The sequence below is a fragment of the Trichechus manatus genome, unplaced genomic scaffold (genome assembly GCF_000243295.1).
Source record: "Trichechus manatus latirostris isolate Lorelei unplaced genomic scaffold, TriManLat1.0 scaffold00016, whole genome shotgun sequence".
Classification (NCBI taxonomy): Eukaryota; Metazoa; Chordata; class Mammalia; order Sirenia; family Trichechidae; genus Trichechus; species Trichechus manatus.
The window spans coordinates 804,142-810,141 of NW_004443952.1; positions in this window are offsets into that span (position 1 = coordinate 804,142).

Consider the following 6,000-nt stretch of genomic DNA (forward strand, 5'->3'; position numbering starts at 1 on the left):
CCAAACCTGGTTTGCAGATGAGGAAACAGAGGCTCAAGACTGGTCCAGGGTCCTCGTGAGAAACAGTGACAGAACTGGGACTCCACAGCCGTACTTTGACATGACCCAGTACTGCTCAGCTCTGCTCTTTCTGCCTCACTACCCTGCCCATACCACCCAGTTGCCACATAGCAGCCACCAACCGGACAGATGGGCTTCAGTCGCGTAGCTGACAGTCAGGAGCGTTTTGAATCCTGGCTCAGTCTCCCTCTGTATTCCCACTCCTCAAGCCATCATTCTGGGGGGACTTCAATGTCCATTTGGATGACCCTTCAGTTTGCTTTCTCTCTGAAATAATTTATTCTAACATTTTGCCCTCTGACCATAACCTCCTTCTGGCTTGCTCCCTTGTCCCTTTCTCTGTTTTGACCTCTTGGAGGTCCTAGTCTCTGGGTCTCTCTACCTTTTTCTCTATCCAACAACTTCTTTCTGACCTTTAGTTCCTTTTCCATCAGGTTTCTCTAAAGTCTTGCCCCCACACCCGAACCCCTCTGCCCTGCGGCAGTCAGAGTGTTCAGAAAAACCATGCATCTGACTAGAATGCTCTCCTGCCCAAAACACTTTAGTGGCTTCTTGTTACACTCACATCCAAACCCCTAACAAGGTTTACAAGGACCCCAAGTCTGGCCCCTGCCGACCCCTCTGGCCTCCTCTGGCATCCTGGCACTCCTTGTTCCAGGCAGACTGATGGTCTTAGCTCACTGAAGGGCCCGGCTCCCTTTCTCAGCCTTGGCCTGGGATGCCCCCTTTCTGAAATGCTCATCTGACCCTTCTCCTAGGTAGCTTTGAATGGTTCTTCAGAAATCACCTCCTTTGGGAAGCCTCTCCTAACTCCGGATACTGGGTAAAATGCCCTTCCTCTTTGCTCCCATAGCTTCCATGCTCCCTGTTGGTGAGTAGTGCTCCCCCACTCGGCTGAACTCTTGGGGAGCAGAGTCTTGTGTCTAGTTTATCGCTAGCACTTGGCCCAGGCCTTGCACATGGGCAGTACTCCGTAAACAGAGCTGAGGAGACGGACCAGGCCCTGCCTTCAAGTTGCTCAGTGATTGTGATAACTCCACTGCTCAGTCCAGTGTTGTTTACAGGCACTTTCACCCCATTGCCTCACTGGAGTCCCCCAGTGCCCAGGTGGGACTGTGGTGGTGGTCACGCTCACCTCTATTCACACGCAGCCCGAGTGACTTGTCCAAGGCATTTGAGTGGTAGAGCCCAGCCTTGATCCCTCCTGTCCTTCCAAACTCCAGACTACTCACCCCTCTGCTCCTGCAGCTTCCCAGATAAAAGGATGATTGGAGGTGAGGTTGTGGTTGGGTCAGCTGGAGGCCTGGAGAGTGGAGGGACAGGAGCTAGGCTCAGAGTCAAGGGAGTGGCCCCTCATCCCAGACACCCCACCTCTCTCCCTCTGTCTCCCCATCCAGTTAGTGAGGGTCTGGGCAGGTGGTCAGTAAGGACCCTCAGCTTGGGATCCTGGCATATGTGCTGTCTTTGTGAGAAATATTTGCACAGATGTACCTTATTTTAATACATGTCGGTGTGTGAAAATCCCTGTCAGGGATTGTAAATTTGAAAAGAGGCTTTGATTCTGCAGGAAGGTGCCGTGGGGTTGGGAGAGAGACAGATGCCAGCCATACCTAGAAGGAGAATCTCTGATGTGGTGAACAAATGTGAAATTGTTCACTACAGATATCTGGTAAGCAAGGTAAGCACCGTGCTTACCTTGCCTATTGGATAATCCTCCCCTGGGCAGTTCCCTTTTCAAGAAGTTGCACAATTGAATTCCTAACTGGAAGTTCAGCTCTTTATAGGGGATGGCTCGGCATGGTATTGTGGAGGGAACAGGAAGCCTGGATTCTAGTCCCAAATCTCATGCCATTATCGTCAGTCTCTACATCTGTAAAATGGGAATGACCTTTCTGTCCAGTCGTGATTAGAGAGTTGTCCTGAGACTCAGATTTGGAAGTACCTGAACAATAAGACTTTTTCCAAAATCAGTGACTATTCTTCAATTTCTCTCAGCAGCTGGTCTCAAGCAAGTTTTCAAAGTGCTATTTTGTTCCCATAGCTGATGTGCGCATGTGTGGGGGTGGGGGTGTGCGTGCCCGTGTACATGTAGGCTGTACAACATAGTGGCTAGAGCTCAGGTTTGGGAGTCAGACCTGGGTTCATATGCTAGCCCAGATGTTGCCTGACTAAGCCTCAGTGTACAAGGAACAATACTACCTCCTTTTTCGTGGTAGTGAGAGTATTGGCCGGAGGCATGGGAACAAACTCTGTCATTGGCAAGGGCATGAGCTGGAAGGGGTGTGTGGGGATACCACTTTGGGTTGTGGAACATCCCAGGCCTTTCTGCTTGCTGTACCTGTGCATGCCTGGGAGCAGGGCCGGAGGAGGAGGGGGCTCTGTGGACCCCATTGGCCACTTGCTGCAGTTCACCCACAGCTTTTCAGGATCACATAATCCCCAAAGCAAAGTGTATTCCCACCCCCCATTTCAGAGTCGTGTGGAAATATTCCCAACCTTGGGCTAGTGAAGGCCTTCCCTCTGCTGGGAGGTTGAGAAGCGGCCCGGTTTGTTTGGGCTGGATGAGAGCCAAGAACAAACTGCAAATAAGGACAATTTGGACCTTGAGAAAAGCTCCATTGTCCCTGGTGAGTTAATTTTACCAGCAGCTGAATTCAGAAGGCTCTGAAGCAGTAATCAGAAAATGTGTCAATTTCCCGTTGGTGAAACTAATCACCACGTGTGCCTGAGGAGCAACACCTGAGAGAAACAGCTGCAGGGCTAAATTTATAGAGAAGGAGGGGGCGAGGCACAGGGTCGCCTGCTCGCCTAGAGCCTCCAGAGTGCTCTGGAGCACCGCCTTGGGAAGGGGCTTTGGTCTCACTCCCAAAGTCCCACCTGCCCACTTCTCTGTTTGAGGCCTAAGGGCACAATTACTGTCCCTCCAGGCCGGCATCCACACCACCCCATCCATTTTACAAATGAGAAAACCAAGCTGTGGAGAGTGATGTGAGCACATGCTGGAGCCAGGATTTGAACCCAAGTCTGTCAAAGCCGGCTCTCTGAGCCTCTTTAGTTTCCTCTCTCCCCGGAATGCTTTCTGTTCTGAATACTGCAACCCTTTCCTGCATTACAACCAAAGTATTCTCACCCCTGCCCTTTTCTATGAAACGCCCCTGGGTGACCAGAGCCAGGGACCCAGAGACCCGCAATTGAATTCCTCGACACAGCAGCCAGAGAAGTGCCTGTGAATGGCCCTTGGATGGAGAGTGATCTTGTTAATAAGTCTTAAGCATTGTGGCGGCAGAGAAACATGCCTGGGGGAGCCTGGCCCTGCCAAATTACCTCTTCAATCTTGGCTATATTTTAAGTCTGACTCAAAAATTCAATGATCAGAATTACTCATCCCGTCTCCTAAGCAGCCCAGGACTCTGTCTCGGGCCGGAGGTGTTTACCTCTTGCCACAGATGGGACCTCCCCATCACACTCTGCTGGGAGACCAAGCATCTAGCCCTGGCCCTCAGGGGAGAGCAAGAACCTAGCCTCAGTTTCCTCCTCTGTAAAATTGTGAGCTATGGAAACACTAAGATATATACCGGTAAACTGTGAGGATCGGACATGGGCCAAACCAGTGGGGCTTACCTGTTCATTCATCTTAGTGAAGGTTCTGCCTCCAGCCAGCTGTATATGCTAGAGTGATCCTTGATACTTCCTCCTCCCCACCCCCCATAGCCCATCACAGCTGTGGCCACTTTATCCTCTGTCTCCCAAGGTCTTCTACCTTCTTCATCTCCACCACTGCCTTGGTCCAAGCAACTATTGTCTTTCTCCTGGACCACTTACTGTAATAGCTTTCCAGTTGGTCTCCCCACATGCACTTGTAGCCCCTTCAAATGTCTCCCATAGTACAGCCAGAGCAATTACAAGCTGATCATGTTATCCCCTGGTTTAAAACTTTGCTTCCCATTGCACTTAGAGTGGGCTATAGGCCCTCAGTGTATTGAGACCTGCCTATTCCTTCAGTCTCTTCCAGCTGTCTGCCCACTCAACTAACCATGCTCCAGGCGTATTGACCTTTCCTTTTTCTCTGGCCTCGGGGTCTTTGCACATGCTGCCCCCTGCCTACCATGCTGCCACCTGCTTCTCTGACTTCTCTTGCTCACTGACTCCTCTTCATGCCTCAGAGACCAGCCTCAAAAGTCACTTCCTCAGAGAAGCCTTCCTGACAACTGACTTCCCCAGATTAGATAAGGAGCCCTATTATACCGTCACGTTGTTAGGTGCCGTCGAGTCGGTTCCGACTTATAGCAGCCCCATGTACAACAGAGTGAAACACTGCCCGGTCATGCACCATCCTCATAATCATTGCTCTTTGAGTCAATCATTGCAGCCACTTTGTCATTCCATCTCATTGAGAGTCTTCCTCTTTTTCGCTGACCCTCTCTACCTTACCAAGCATGATATCCTTCTCCAGGGACTGGGCTCTCCTGATAGCGTGTCCAAAGTGTGTGAGATGAAGTCTCATCACCCTTTCTTCTAAGGAGCATTCTGGCTGTACTTTTTCCAAGACAGATTTGTTTGTTCTTCTGGCAGTCCGTGGTATGTTCAATATTCTTTGCCAACACCATAATTCAAAAGCATCAATTCTCCTCTGATCTTCCTTATTCATTGTCCAGCTTTTGCATGCATATGAGGCAATTGAAAATACCATGGCTTGGGTCAGGTTTACCTTAGCCCTCAAAGTTACATCTTTGCTTTTGAACACTTTAAAGAGGTCTTTTGCAGCAGATTTGCCCAATGCAGTATGTCCTTTGATTTCTTGACTGCTGTTTCCATGGGCATTGATTGTGGATCCAAGTAAAATGAAATCCTTGAAACAATCAGTCTTTTCTCTGTTTATCATAATGTTGTTTATTGGTCCAGTTGTGAGGATTTTTGTCTTTATGTTGAGTTGTAATCCATATTGAAGTCTGTAGTCTTTGCTCTTCATCAGTAAGTGCTTCAAGTCCTCTTTCTGAAAGCAAGGTGGTATCATCTGCATATCTCAGGTTGTTAAGGAGTCTTCCTCCAATCCTGATGCTGTGTTCTTTATATAGTCCAGCTTCTAGGATTATTTGCTCAGCATATAGATTGAATAAGTATGGTGAAAGGATACAACCCTGACACATACCTTTTCTGATTTTAAACCACACGTATCGCCTTGTTATGTTTGAACTGCCTCTTGATCTATGTACAGGTTCCTCATGAGCACAATTAAGTGTTCTAGAATTCCCATTCTTCGCAGTGTTATCCTTAATTTGTTATGATCCACACACAGTTGAATGCCTTTGCATAGTCAATAAAACACAGGTAAACATCTTTCTGGTATTCGCTGCTTTCAGCCAAGATCCATCTGATATTAGCAATGATATCCCTCGTTCCACGTTCTCTTCTGAATCCAGCCTGAACTTCTGGCAGCTCCTTGTCAATGTACTGCTGCAACCGTTTTTTAATTTATCGTCAGCAAAATTTTACTTGTGTGTGGTATTAGTGCCATTGTTTGATAATTTCCACATTCTGTTGAATCACCTTTCTTTGGAGTGGGCACATTTATGGATCTCTTCCAGTTGGTTGGCCAGTCAATTTCAGCTCACTAATGCCTAGGAGATCGATCTTTATGTGTTCCATTTCATTTTTGACAACTTCCAATTTTTCCTAGATTCATACTTTGTACATTCCATGTTCCGATTGTTAATGGATGTTTGCAGCTGTTTCTTCTTATTTTGAGTTGTGCCATATCAGCAAATGAAGGTCCCGAAAGCTTAACTCCCTCCACGTCATTAAGGTCGATTCTGCATTGAAGAGGCAGCTCGAAAAGAGCCCTGTGGAGAGATATTGCTGCTACCCCATTTTCCAGGAAGAGCACTGGGGCACAGAGCGGCCTGCCCAAGACCACACAGCCAGCAAGCTGGAAGCTAGATT